Source organism: Elephantulus edwardii, unplaced genomic scaffold (genome assembly GCF_000299155.1).
Source record: "Elephantulus edwardii isolate Elephantulus edwardi_28Jun2011 unplaced genomic scaffold, EleEdw1.0 scaffold00107, whole genome shotgun sequence".
Lineage (NCBI taxonomy): Eukaryota > Metazoa > Chordata > Mammalia > Macroscelidea > Macroscelididae > Elephantulus > Elephantulus edwardii.
The window spans coordinates 6,008,352-6,024,028 of NW_006399857.1; positions in this window are offsets into that span (position 1 = coordinate 6,008,352).

Genomic DNA, 15,677 nt, shown 5'->3' on the forward strand with positions numbered 1-15,677 from the left:
GGCTGCTCCTTGGAGGCACGCATTCTGAGGCTTTGTCTGACATACTTTGGTCATGTTGTAAGGAGAGACCGGTCCTTGGAGAGGGACATCATGCTTGGGAGGGTGGAGGGCAGGTGTAGGAGGGGAAGACCCTCTGGGAGATGGATTGATTTGGTGACTGGGGCAATCAGAATGAGTGTGTCAGAGGCAATGAGATTGGCACAGGACAGAGCAGAGTTTAGAGCTGTTGTATATAGGGTACCTATGTGTCGCAAATGACTCGATGGCACATAACAACAACAACAACAACAACATATATAGATCCTGGCTGAAAGTAAGGCATACCTGAAGAATGTCTTTTAGTGTTTTATTGACTATGCAAAATCATTTGTGTGGATCATGACAAGTAGTGGCTAACAAAGTGAAGAATAGGAATCCTAGAGCACTTAATTGTGCTCATGAGGAATCTCTACCTGGATCAGGATTTTTTTGTCTGTGATATGAGTCATATTGTACAATAATTTCCACACTCTTTCAGATCTCCTTTTTTTTTTTTTTAAATGCAAATACATATGGATCTTTTCCAGTCAGTTGGTCAGGTAGTTGTCCTCCAGATTTCTTGGCACAACCTGTTGAGCACGTCCAGGCCGTATCTCTTTGTGAAATGTGTCTGTTTCTGGAGCTTTATTTTTTGCCAAGTCCTTCTGAGCAGCCTGCACTTCCTCCTTCATCACCATGGCCTCTTGAACATATATTGTTTCTTGAAATTCTTCTGTGTAAGCCAATCTTCTTGGTACAGTGACTTTGTATACTCCTTCCCTCTTCTTGTAATACTTCCTGGAGGTTTGAAAATGTTATTACACTTATTTTCTCCTCTAATTGGGATAAAAACTTCAATCATATATTTTCTCATTAACCATTATAAAATGTAGATCTCTACTCTAGGGTGGTCTAGTGACAAGAAGCCGCACTGCAATCCCAAAGGTATGTATTTTGAGGCCACCAGCTGTTCTTGTGGGGGAAGGATAGACAGTCTCCTCCCATATGATAAACTGCCTCTGAAAACCTGCTGGAGGTTCAGCTATGAGTTGGTTCTGACTCTACCTTACTCAATAAAAGCTCCTCTCTAATAACTAATATATTAGCCACATCTGGGTCTTAGTCACTGGAAATCTTGCTGGTTACAACTGAGATATACAGTTTTTTGTTTATGAAAAAAATAAATTTCTGTTGAATATTTTTTATTTTGATTATATATCAAAATGATTATATTTTTAAAAGAATAAGTAATAAATCACAAAAATAATTTTAAGGTTTTTTAAAAATTAATGTTGCTGCCAGTAAATTACATATGTTATTCTTGTAGTTAGGTGATGTCGAGATGAGTATAACCCACTGCAATCCTATGAACAACAGATCTGATCCCTATACTAACCTATGCTATCATCACACTTTCTGAAATACCGTAGCCCATGGCTGCAGTCACTGTGTCAATCCATTTGGTTGAGGGTGTTCCACTCTTTCACTAACCCTCTGCCCTTCCAAGTATCCTATCCCTCTCCAAGGAGTAGTTCTTCACTCTTAGAAGGATCTTGACTGAAAGCAGAGAGTACCAGAGGAATCTGTTTTGTTGACAATGCAAAGACATTTGACTGTGTGGCTCACAACATATTGTGGATAACCTTGAGAAGAATGGGGACCCCAGAACACTTACTTGTGCTCATGCAAAACCAATACTTGATTCAGGGAACCATAGTCAGAACAGAGTAGGGAAACACTGTATGGTTCAAGACCAGAAAAAGTATATGTTAAAGAATAATCCTATCTCCACACCTTTTAAATCTTTATGCAGAACAGATCATTCAGGAAGTTAGATTTACGAGGAGAAAGGATTAAAGGAAAATTCATCAACAACCTGTGGAATGCAGATGACACAACCTTGTCTACTGAAACTGAAGAAGACGTCTGACATTTGCAGCAGAAGGTTAAGGACTATAGTCTTCAATATGGGTGAAGCTTAATATCAAGAAAATTAATATTCTCACCACTGGGTCAATTGGCAGATTCATGGTGGATGAAGAAGAGATTGAGATTGTTCATAATTTCAGCTTCCTTGGCTCCACAAACAACATTCTTACTACTAGCAGTCAGGAAATTAAAAGATGAATTTCACTGGGAACATCTGCTGTCAGCCTCAAAAGTATTAAAGTATTGAAGAGCAATAATAGTCTGCGGACTAAATGTGTACCTGATACAGGCCATGATCATAGCAATTACTTGCTATGTATCAGAGAGCTGGACAATAAATAAGGATGGCAGAAGAATAGATGCCTTTGAGTTGCGGTGTTGGCGAAGAGTGTTGAATATATTGTGCACTTAAAAAGAACAAATAAGTGTGTCCTTGAGAAGGTAAAACTCAACTGCCCTGGAGGCAAGAATTTTGAAGCTCTTTGTCTCACATACTTTGGGCAGGGACCAGGAAGGACAAGTCCTTGGAGAGAAACATTATGCTTGGAAGGGTGAAGGAATGGCACAGGAGATGAAGACCTACAATGAGATGGATTGACTCAGTGACTGGAGAAATGGGAATAGACCTGTCAGAGAAAGGGAGATTGACTCAGGATATGGCAGGTTTCTGAGCTAATGTGTATAGGGTTGCTATGAGACTCAGAGGATTCGATGGCACATAACAAAAAACAACAACAACAACCAACAAGCACCAAGTCTGTGAGGCAAAGCTTTATCATCTTTTCCTAGTGGCACTTCTTCTAAGACATATTTGTTTGTTCTTTTGGAAGTCAATGGGAGGTTCAATTCTCCAATTCCGCAGTTCAAAGACATTGATTCTTCTGTCATTTTTTTCATTGTCCAACTATGAGATGCATAGCTAGTGATAAGGAAGACCTTGAGCTGAATCGTATACACCTTAGTCCTCAAACTGAGATCATTACTCCTCAATAATATAGAGAGATCCCTAAATACAAATTTTCCCAGTGCAAATGTCTCCTGATTTTCTGACTGCTGGCACCAAGGATGGTAACTGTGGGTCAAAGTAATATAAAGTTGTTGACATTTTCAAACTTTTCTCCAGCTGTCATGATGTTGCTTATCATTCCAGTGGTAAGAATTTTTTTTTAATTGTTTTATGCTGGTTTACTAATAAAGCTCATATACATTATTTTTCACACTGGATTTTTCCCATTTCCTTCACCTTCACTAACCCTCCATCCAGTCATCAAATTGTACAACCTTATGATCAATGCTTCGTGCTCCCCACCCATCCTCAACCCTTGAATTCTCATACTTGATCTACAGTAATGGTCTTATACAATATTGGTCCTTATGGAACTGAGTTAGTTTACTTAGCATCATGCTCTCCAGTCCTTCCCAAGATTGTTTGGTGGTAATTTACAAAATCATTGTTCCTGTTTGCTGCATAGTAGTTCATCATGTGAATGTACCATAATTTCCCAATCCATTCCATTGTGATTGGACATTTGGTCTGTTACCATGTCCGTGCTATGGTGGATAACACTGCTGTGAACATTGGTATACAAGTCTCTGTTTGTGTCTCTGTTCTCATTCTTTCGGTGTATATTCCAAGAAGTGGAATAGCTGGGTCACATGGAATTTCTATGTTCAGCTTTCTTGAGGAAACATCAAACTGCCTTCCAGACTGATTATACCATTTTACAATCCCACCGACAGTGTATAAGAATTCCTGTCTTGCCACATCCTCTCTAACATTTTTTACTTGCTGTCCTGTTATACTATGCCACTGCTTTTGGAGTGAGATGGGACCTCTTTGTGGTTTTGATTTGTATCTCTCTTATTGCCACTCATTTTGAACATTTCTTCATGTGTCTATTGGTCATCCAAATAACTTCCTCTGTGTAAATTCTTAAATAATTTCGGCCCATTTTGTAGTTGTGCTGTCAGTCTTTTTCTTGTGGAGGCTTTGTAGAATTCTCTAAACTTTTGATATGAGACCCTTGTGTTAGATGGTATTTCCAGTTTTTATTTTTCTCAGTCAGTAGGTTTTCCTTTCACTCTGTTGGAAAATGCTTTTGATTAACACAGGTATTTATCTTAAGAAGGTCCCATTCATCATTTTTATATTATTTAACATTTGAGAGATAACTTTTTCCAACATTCTGTTGTATATCCTTCTAGAATTTCCTCCATCAAACATATGTGTCCATATTTATATTACTGGTGTTAGATACTATCAAAGCCTGAGTCACAGTATCTATTCCCTTGTTCTGATGGAACAACTGCTTCTTGGTATATGTACAGATTCTACATCACCACAATGAGTTGTTCTAGAATTCTCACTCTTTACACATTAACCATAATTTACTTTGATCCACACAACTTAATGCCTTCACAGTCAGTAAAACACAGGCGAAACATCTTCCTTATAGTCTCTGTTTTCAAGCAAGATCTTTCTGATATCAGCAATGATATTCCTTGTTCCATATTCTCTTCTGAATTCTACTTGAATTTTTGGTAGTTCCCTATTAATGTACTGTTCCAGTCACTATTCAAACTCTCTTCAGCAAGGCATTACTTGCGTATCTTATTAATCATGTTGTTGTTGTTGTTGTTGTTATGTGCCGTTGAGTTATTTGTGACTCATAGCGACCCTATGTACAACAGCCCTAAACCGTGCTCTATCCTGTGCCAATCGCACTGCCTCTGACACACCCATTCCGATTACCCCAGTCACTGAATCAATCCACCTCATAGAGGGTCTTCCCATCCTGTGCTGTCTCTCTACTCTACCAAGCATGACGTCCCTCTCCAAGGACGTGTCTCTCCTTGCAACATGTCCAAAGTATTTAAGATGAAGCCCCAGAATACTTGCCTCCAAGGAGTAGCCTCATTTAACCCTCTCTAGGATGAATCTGTTTGTTTTCTTGGCAGTCCATGGCACATTCAAAACTCTTCTTCAGCACCACAGCTCAAAGGCTTCAATTCTCCTTCTATCATCCCTAGTCATTGTCCAACTCTCCGATGCATAACAAGTGATTGCAAAGACCATGGCCTGTATCAGGTGCACCTTAGTCTCCAGAGAGACACCGTTGCTCTTGAGTATTTTAGAGAGGTCCCTAACAGCACACTTTCCCATTGCAATACGTTGTTTTTTTTTTTTATTTCCTGGCTGCTGGTGCCAAGAGTGTTGACTATGGAGCCGAGCAAACTGAAGCTGTGAACACTCTCAATCTCTTCACCATCCATCCTGATGCTACCAATTGGTCCAGTGGTGAGAATCTTTGTATTCTTGACATTAAGCCTCAGTCCATACTGAAGGCTGCAGTCCTTGACCCTTCACAGCAAGTGCATGAGGTCCTCCTCAGTTTCAGCAAGCAGGGTTGTGTCATTTGCATACCGCAGATTGTTGATAGATCTTCCACCAATCCTAATGTCACACTTCTCCTCATAGAGCCCAGCCTCTCGGATAATCTATTCTGCATACAGGTTGAAAAGGTAAGGAGATAGGACACATCCCTGGTGTACACCCTTCCCAATTTTGAACCATTCAGTGTTGCTCTGCTCTGTTATGATGACTGCCTCTTTGTCCAAGTATAGGTTTCACATTAGCATGATTAAATGTTCTGGGATCCCATTCTTCTCAGAGTCAGCCACAGTTTGTTATGATCCACACAAATGCCTTTGCATAATCAATGAAACACAGATAGACATTCTTCTGGTATTCTCTGCTTTCAGCTAAGATCCATCTGATATCAGCTACAATATCCCCAATAGCACGACCCCTTCTAAACCCAGCCTGTACTTCGGGCAGTTCTCTGCTAATGTACTGTTCCAGTCGTTTTTTCAAGGTTCAGTAGAATCTTGCCTGCATATGAAATTAATGATATTGTTCTGTAGTTTCCACACTCGGGTGGGTTACCCTTCTTTGAGATGGGAACAAATATAGATAGTGTTCCATAATTTTCTCATTATTTTGAGGCACTTTGTTTTGGGTTTTTAAATTAATTTTAATGAATGTTTACAGACACTTTGCATTTCCATTCATTCCTTTTTGTGCTATTATTCCTGCCACCCCTCACTCTTTGAAAAGTAAAACTCTTTCATTGTTATACAATCCCTTGCCCCAAGTCCATTGCACTATGTAGCCTTCATGTTGGACTCCTGTCATGACAATCATTTTAACGTCTCCAGATAGTTCCTTTCTGACTGTATTTGGCAATCTCTTTATACCATATTCTAGGCTGTCTAAGCTTCACCTCAATTTGTTTCTGATGAACTTTGTGGTTTGAACTTCAACTCCCTCAAGTTGATTTGTGTGTCTGTGTCTGTGTGTGTATGGTGTGAGATGTGGATTCTGTTTTTGCTTTTTTCAGGTAGCAGTACACTTTTTTTTTTTTTTTTTTTTTTTTGGAACGCTTCACGAATTTGCGTGTCATCCTTGCGCAGGGACCATGCTAATCTTCTCTGTATCGTTCCAATTTTAGTATATGTGCTGCCGAAGAGAGCACAAGCAGTACACTTTTGACAATACCATTTGTTGAAGAGATTGGCATTTCCCCATTTGATAAATTTCCTTGATAAATATCCATAGACCATATATATCTGGATCTATTTCTGGGTTCTCAATTCTTTTCCATTGGCCTATGTGCCTGTAATTGTACCAGTCCTATGCTGTTTTGGTTACTACTTCTGTATAGTAGGTTTTGAGATCAGAAAGTGCAGAGCTTCCCACTTCATTTTCGTTTTTCAAAAGTGCTTTGCTTGTTCTGGAAGTTACCTATAAGTGTACTGACCCAGTCATTTTTCAATGATCTTCATTAGTATTTTGCTTGAATTTAATATTAATTATATCACATATTAATGATAATGGTATAGCACTTGTCTTTCAGTTTGTTCTACTGAGATAACTTGCCAGTGCTGTATCAAATGCCATTAGACCTCATCCATAGTTGACAAGTTTTAGTAGAACTCTGATTAGATTAGGAAACAGGATTGACTATCTACTTCTTAAATAATAGACCTCTGAAAATCACATATGTAATCATGCTATATATTTATTTGGCCAATATTTTGTCAAAATTGACCAAATCTGGTAACATCCTAAGTCATATCTATTAACTCAATGTCATTTCCCTAACTTTGCTGAAGTATAATTAGAGAACATCAATTAAAATGTAAACAACACAAATATTAAATTTTCCTGTTAAATTTCTGCAAAATAAGATTAATTTTGGGTACTCTCTTGTTTTTCAATCAAGCTCTCAAAATGTCACACTAAAAAAAATACAATGGAAGCTTTAAAGGACCTTTTCTCACTAAAAAGAAATATACTTCAGTTTCAGCAATTGAAAAGAAGTAGTACAACTTCAGGTTGAAATGTAAAAGCTAAAGTCTGTAGACAATGACTAAAGAAATTGTCACATTTTTATTTTGATCTAGTTTTATTGGGACAAGTCACAAAGTTCTACTTCACAGGAGTGAAACATAAGAGATCTACAAAGTGAAGTATATATTTAAGAACTATTTGAAGTGGAAATTTGAGTTAAATTGAACGATAGATGTCATATATAATTTACAGGGGTAAAAAACCTTCCTTAGTTGTTTAAAGAACAAGCAAACAAATAAGTTCATAAGATAGATTCATAAAAAGATAGCCAGATGAAAAAACTAAGCTATGGAGATAAGGACATAGAGTATATTTTGACACAAATGTAGTGGCATTTTATTTTCTACACTTAGCAATTTGTATTGACATGGTTAGAAAATTTACCAAAATGAAATCCATTGGTATTAAATAATTCCAGTTTCTCCTTACTCTGTAAGATGGAATAAAACTGCCCCTTAGGGGTTCGAAGGTTGTAAATCTTTACGAAAGAAGAGTGATAGTTTTTTCCCATGTATAATGTAGAGACTGAAGCAATAACAGCTTTTATCATTGTACTGGAGTTTATAATTTGCATTATAATCATTAGTGTTTGTGAGATCTAAGCAAAAATAAGTATGGGTTTGTTTGTTTGTTTGTTTGTTTGTTTGTTTGTTATGCATCTTCAATCACCTGTGACTCAAGTCAGCCATATCCTGAGCCAATCTCATAATTTTTGGCAGCTCTAATCCAATTTCTCCAGTCACTGAGTCAATTCATTTAATCCTGTCTTCCTATCCTGCACTTTCCCTCCATCCTTGAAAGCATGATATCCTTCTTGAAAGACGGGTACCTTCTGGTCATGTGCACAAAGCAGGTGAGACACAGCTTCAAAATTCTTGCCTCCCGGACAAGAATTTTACCCTCTTCAGGACAGACCTGTTTGTTCTCCTGGCAGTCCACGATATGTTCAACACTCTTCTCCAGCACCACATCTTAAAGACATCTATTCTTCTTCTACCATCCTTACTCATTTTACAGCTCTCTGATGCACAGCAAGTTATTGCTAAGACCATGGCCTGAATCAAGTGCACCTTATTTTCCAGACTGACATCATTGCTCTTCAATACTCTAACAACGTCTCTGACAGCAGACTTTCCCAATGCAATTCATCTTCTAATTTCCTTACTGCTGATGCCAAGAGTGTTAATTGTGGATCCAAGCAAGCTGAAGCTGTTAAAAATCTCAATCTCTTCTCTATCTGTCATGAAACTCTAATTCACCCAGTGGTGAGAATCTTTGTTTTCTTTACACTGAGCTTCAATCCATATTGACAATTAAGTCCTTGGCCTTCTACAGTAAATGCCTCATATCCTTTTCAGTTTCAGCAAGTAAGGTTGTGCCATCTGTGTAGCACAGGTTGTTGATGAATCTTCTTCCAATTCTGATCCTAAATTCCTCCTCAAAAGTCTAACCTCCAGAGTGATCTCTTCTGCATATAAATTGAAATGGTATGCAGATAGAATGCATACCTGACAACACACCTTCCTGATCCTGAACCATGCAACGTTTCCTTGCTCTGTTATGACTTCTGCTTCCTGGTCCAAGTATACATTTCTCATGAACACAGTTAAGTGTTTTAGGTTTCCCATTCTCCTTAAAGTAATACACAATTTATTGTGATCTACACAATCAAATGCCTTTGCAAAGTCAATGAAACACAGAAAGACATTTCTCTGGCACTCTCTGCTTTTGGCCAAGATATATTTCCATTAATTAGGCATAATATGCAAACTGTTTCTCATTTTATTAAGTCATTCTTATTAAACTACCCTTTCACATTGAAGTGTACTGAACATCTCTTACATTGTATTAAGAACTGACTATTCACTAGATGGATGTTTTAGGAAAATAGCTGATATTTTGGCAGTTTGAATTAACTTTAATATAAATGAATGTGTTTCCCTGTGGTAAATTTTGAAGATTATGATTTATTCATCTGAATAATGTTATGCAATATAATAAGTAAAATATCTAAAATAGACCACATCCTAGCCTCTTGAACCTATGTATATTCATTTTTACAGTAGGAAGAGGAGCAGAGAGACAGAAACAGAGATGTACATTGCATTACCTATATGATCTTGCAAATAGTGAGGGGAGATTCTTTGTGACTCAGAGTAGGTCTTGAGAAAGAATATTTATCCTAGAAATGGCAAGGGAACTCATTCTTCCCTGAAGTGACGTGGTGTCAGAATCCTTGAAAATTTACTTTTTTTGATCATAGTATTTGCTGCTATTAGAGGTACGGTCTCCAACGTCCTTAAATGTGGACACCTGGCTTTGCAAATTATCCACAGCTGTGGGACCACTATAAAAGAATACTTCCGACACTTTGAAATACAGTGATTGAGAGATTGGGAGGAGACTGTTGTACTTCTGTGAAGAGACAGTAGCAATGCTGAAGAGACTGTAAGAGACTGCAAAGAGACTGTAGCAACATGTAACTTAGAGAAATCCTGGAGATGGAGCCATAGTTAAAGGTTTTGCTTGCTGGATGAGTAGAGGAAAAGTTGACTTGCAACTGTTCTGAGATCAAGTTTGCTGGATGATTGAGGAAACCAGAGCTGCATACTCCCCAACCTATTTCCTTAGTAAACCCCACAACTGTGAGTAAAGTCTGTGAATTAAATTTCATTGAACATTGGACCCGATGATTTGTAGAAATAAATGCAGGAATGAGGCAGCATTTCTGACCATGTGTCTATTTGTTTCGTACTATAGATGTTATTGATAGTTACAGTTCTCCTTTATGAAGTAGATAGAAGTCATACTTGGCCACCCTCTTATTACGACTGCTTTCTTAACTATCCTCAAGAGGAAACCAGCCCTGTTTACATCATGACTTTAGCCTAGTGAGATTTATCTAAACTAGAGAACAATAAAATAACAAACACATCTCATTTTAACATTTTTAAATAACAATATCATTATGAAATTTGATAAATGTCAATAGTTATAGAAAGGCTTCAGGCCTTTTGTTCATAGGGTCACTATGAATCATGGTAGTTTTGAAGGCAGTCAACAACAACAACATGACTACTCTAAATGCCTGACTTAGCAACCCATGGAGCTGTGAGTTACAATTGAAAGAGATTTTCCATCTTTTTCCTTCAAACATGTGGATTTGAAATGAACTGCTGAGACACAGTGTTTTGGTAGTATAACAGCATAGAAACTTCACTGTCAGAGCTCCCTCTAAGGTGTGGTTTTTGGTTTTTGTTGGGAGGTTTTGTTTTTGTTGGGGGGCTGTTTTTTTTTTTTTTAGTGTATGGTAATTTGGTACAGGAGCAATAAGAAACTAATATCATTAATGTTCTCATCTACACATGTTTTTGCTAAGCTAGTTAACAGGGAGTTGTGCTGATAACCCAATGACAGATGACTCAAATCCATCAGAAGTTTCATGTAGTGTTCATAATTTATTAATTCTTTCCCTGATCTCTCCTCCCTTCAAGTTCATCCTATTTCTGTAACAGTGACCCAATGCAGTATTTTTCCTTTTGTGGCTGAGATATTTCACTTAGCATAATGTTCCAGACTCATCCATGTATTAGAATATTTTAAAGGTTCATTTTCTAAAATGCTGTCTAATATTAATTGTGTTTACATACCACAGTTTTTGTGGTGTGTGTTTTTTTTATTATTATTTATTTGTTTGATGGAAACTTGTGCTTCTTTCATCTAATCACTTTTGTGAATGATGTTGCAATAAACATGGATGTATATGCATATGTCTACATCATGGCTCTGGTTTCTATAGGATATTGTGAAAGGAACAAAAAAATGGGACATAGGGACACAGGTCTGTAGAAACTCTCTGAAAGGACCAGAAGGAATGAGAATAGCAAACCCTTAACTGCCCCTCAGGGAGAAGCAGATAAGGAGCCCATAGTGCAGCACCATGCTGCCTCTAGAACTACACCAGCAGCAAGAGGTTATTTATTGCTGACACACAGACTGCCTTACTGAGAGGACAAGGCAGGCTTCTCCCTTCCTTCACCTTTCTCTGTCACCTTCCCTACTCTGCTTCAGACTTCTTGGTTGTCAGTCTCATATCTAGTGATTGTTTTGGTTTCTGTTCCCTTTCTAAGTACACAAGGGATCCAAACCCCAATAATCCCTTTCTTTACCTTTTCTTTGGGGGTGTATGGAAGGGACTGAAATTGTGGATAGGGGAAGGTAGGAGACACATCAATAAAGAGGAAACCACCAAGCTGAAAAAAAAAAAGAAAAAGGTTGTATTTGCTGTATGAGTGAAGGAAAATCTGTGTTATAACTGCTTTGAGATACAATTCTCTGGATAACTGAAGAAAACGGGTTTCTTTCATTTGTGCTGTTGTCCTGGACTTTGACTTTCTCTAATTAAGAAATTGTGCCTTGTTAATCTGGCATAGGACTGCTAGACTAAACCTGGACTTTTTTGTGAAATATTCTCGTCTCTCTCTCTCTCCAAGCTGTTTCTCTAACAAATCCCACAACTGTGAGTAAATTCTGTGAGTCTTTCAAACCCAACATTTCATACAGATAGGTTCAGGAGCATGAATAGTGGTATGTCTGATTGTGTAATTATTCATATAGTACTCTAAATCTTTTTAATGGGGAAAGTTCCCCTTTTTGAAGTTGGTAAAAGTCATACATGACCATTCTCACACTACCACTACTTCTTGTGTAGGTAGTATATGTGCTATATGTTGTTGTTGTTGTTATGTGCCATCGAGTTGCCTGCGACTCATAGCGACCCTATGTACAACAGCCCTAAACTCCGCTCTGTCCTGTGCCAATCGCACTGTCTCCGACACTCCCATCCCAATTATCCCAAATGATTGGGATATGTGCAATATACACAAGTTAAAATATTAAATATAAAATATCAATCCTAAATTCTCTAGGCTGAAATACGTACTGTGATTTTATGGCTTAAGAGACCCTCTTTCTTTGATTTTACCTATAACAGAGGGAGATTTTTCACTCCACTCTTCAATAGTTGCTATGAATTTTCATTGTGAATACACAGTCATTGAATCATCTCTAATTTCCCACTTCTTTAAAATCTTCAAACTAATATCTATTGAAATTATTTTTATATATAATTGTTGTTTCCTCCTCCCCAGTTATTCCAAGACATTTAATCATATAGTGTCCATTTACATTATGCTATTTAATCACATTTCGTTTGGATAAGAAAAAATAGAGATATTATCCATTTCTCTATTTTAAAAAATATTGTATCTATTTTTTTATATTTTATTGGCTTGTTTACCCTGAATTGACTTTTATAATTGTAAGTGCAAAGTAAGAAAAAACAAAACAAAATAAGCCACCCAGCAAAAAAAGAACTCAATCTCATTGTATGACCTTATAATTTATCTTAGAACAAAATTTAATATCCATTATTTTGTAGATACACTATCTTGTACCTAAACCTATTTCATATATTTTTTAATAACCTTGGTTTAAGATCATATAATCTCAAATTATATTTTTCTAGATATCAGTGATAAGTTGGATTATTTTATTTTGAAAAATATTTTCTGACAAAAATAGTTAAATCGCTTGTTATGCATCAGAGAGTTGGACAATGACTAGGGAGGACAGAAGGAGAGTGGATGCTTTTGAGCTGTGGTGCTGGAGAAGAGTACTGAATGTACCATGGACTGCCAGGAAAACAAACAGATTCATCTTGGAGAGGATAGCTACTCTTTGGAGGCAAGGATTCTGGGGCTTCGTCTGACATACTTTGGACATGTTGCCAGGAGGGACGGGTCCTTGGAGAGGGACATCATGCTTGGGAGGGTGCAGGGACAGCGCAGGAGGGGAAGACCCTCTATGAGATGGACTGATTTGGTGAGTGGGGTAATCGGGATGGGTGTGTCAGAGGCAGTGCAGTTGGAGCAGGATAGAGCAGGGTTTAATGCTGTTGTGCATAGGGTCGCTATGAGTCGCAAACAACTCGACGGCACATAACAAAAACAACTCATCAAAATTATAAATAATAAATATATGCAGTTATCTTCATAAATAATGAAAATACAAGACCATATTTAAAAAGAAAATAGCAATAATTTTTAAAAAAGCCATAATTACTATAAATTCCCAGCATAATATTTGCAAATTGATTTGCTAAGAGAAAAAAATATTTTTGCAATAGCTAATTATTTTAAAGGTAAAAATGGAGAGTGAAGGTAGTCAGAAATGGGAACTAAATTGCTGAGAAATTTGCACTTCCCTCAGTCTTTGTCTGCTTAGACAGGAACAGCTGCCCTTCGAACCATTAGCTAATGAAGAAGAGATGCAGGAATGTTTGGACATTAATAACAATAATTGGGATTCGCATTACTGAGAAGTCGGTGCTTTCTTGAGTCTTTGTCTGCTCAGCAGAGAAGAGAGAAAATAGACCACCCTCAGTGTGGTGAAAAGTAGGACACATTTCAAGGCAGCAGCAGCAGCAGCAGCAGCAGCAGCAATGGCTGAACAAAAGAACTGATGTGAGATGGAAATTTCGTGGGGGGTTGGGAGGGAAGCTGATATTGGCAGGACTGAGAATTTTTGTTGGACAGTTATGAGGATGAATGAAATATTTAGGTCTAAGAATTTTGTTAGACAACTGGGAGTGAAAACCAATATTGGCAGGACTGAGTAATTGGGAATAGTTAGAGTCATGATGCCTGAAGCTAAATTACCTGCATGCACATTTTGCGAGTTATCTTGGCCATATTTAGTTTCTAATTTTGATTACAACCTTTGACCCTCTGCCTCCAATATGATCTCTGTAGTCTGCGAGCTACCACATTGGATTTTGGATCTAGCCAAGCAGTGATTTTGGTGTTGAGAAGAGAGGAATGGGGTATAGGAACATGGGAGGCAAGTCAAACTTCATGGGATTTGATTTGTTCTTATTGATGCTGTGGAAATATGCATAATCCTGGATGAAACCTAGCCACATAAAACTATAGAAAAAAAACCCAGTTCTTTATCTCTAATTAAAAATAAATATAATAAACGAAAATTTATAAAAACTGGTATGAGAAGCTTGCCACAGGGTATAGGAGACAGATTTGCCCAGGAATAATCAGCAAGGAAGGCTGCCACTGAGTAATTTAAACAGAGGAAAATCTTTAAATCTGCAACTTACCAATGTTGTTGTTGTTATGTGCCGTCAAGCCACCTGTGACTCATAATGACCCTATGAACAATAGCCCTAAATCTCACTGTCTCTGATACACCTACCCAGATTACCCCAGTCCTGAATCAATCCACCTCATAGAGGGTCTTTCTTTCCTGCACTGTTCCTACACCCTCCCAAACATAACATCCCTCTCCAGGGATAGGTCCTTCTTTGCAACATATCCAACATATGTCAGAAGTAGCTTCAGAATCCTTGCCTCCAAGGAGCAGCCTGATTTAACCCTCTCTAGGATGAACCTGTTTGTTTTCTTCACAGTCCATGGTATATTCAATACTCTTCTCCAACACCACAGCTCAATAACATCATAAAAATAAGCAACAATCAACAATATCCAGAGACACAATATAAAAGTAATCACATATACCGAGAAGAACTTAACATAATGCCAAGAAACCAGCAGATAATTTCAAGCATCAGAAGCATCAGAAAAAATACCAGGGGAAAAAGCCTCCTAAACAACAACAACAACAACAACAACAACAACAAAACCCAACAAACAAAAACAGGTGCCATTGCAGACCCAATGAATACTACAGAGACAGGGAGGTAGAAGACATATAAAAACACGGAGTTACATGAGCAACTAGAGAAATTCCTAATAAAAGAAGAAAAATTTAAAAGTATAAATAAAAAGTACAAGAATTAAAAACTTATCACAAGACAAAGAGGGTACAACCAACACAGTACTGAAAATAACAGAAATTCATGACAATGCAGTGCAGAATTTCAGACAGAAACAAATAACAAAAGTTTCTAAAATGCTAGAGCGACAAAAGATAGAATAGATGTTGAACAGAGAGTCACAGAATTGTTGTTGTTGTTATGTGCCGTCGAGTTGCCTACGACTCATAGCGACCCTATGTACAACAGCCCTAAACTCCGCTCTGTCCTGTGCCAATCGCAGTCTCTGACACACCCATCCCAATTATCCCAGTCACCGAATCAATCCATCTCATAGAGGGCCTTCCTCTCCTGCACTGTCCCTCCACCCTCCCAAGCATGATGTCCCTCTCTAAGGACTGGTCTCTCCTCACAACATGTCCAAAGTATGTTAGACAGAGCCTCAGAATCCTTGCCTCCAAGGAGCCACCC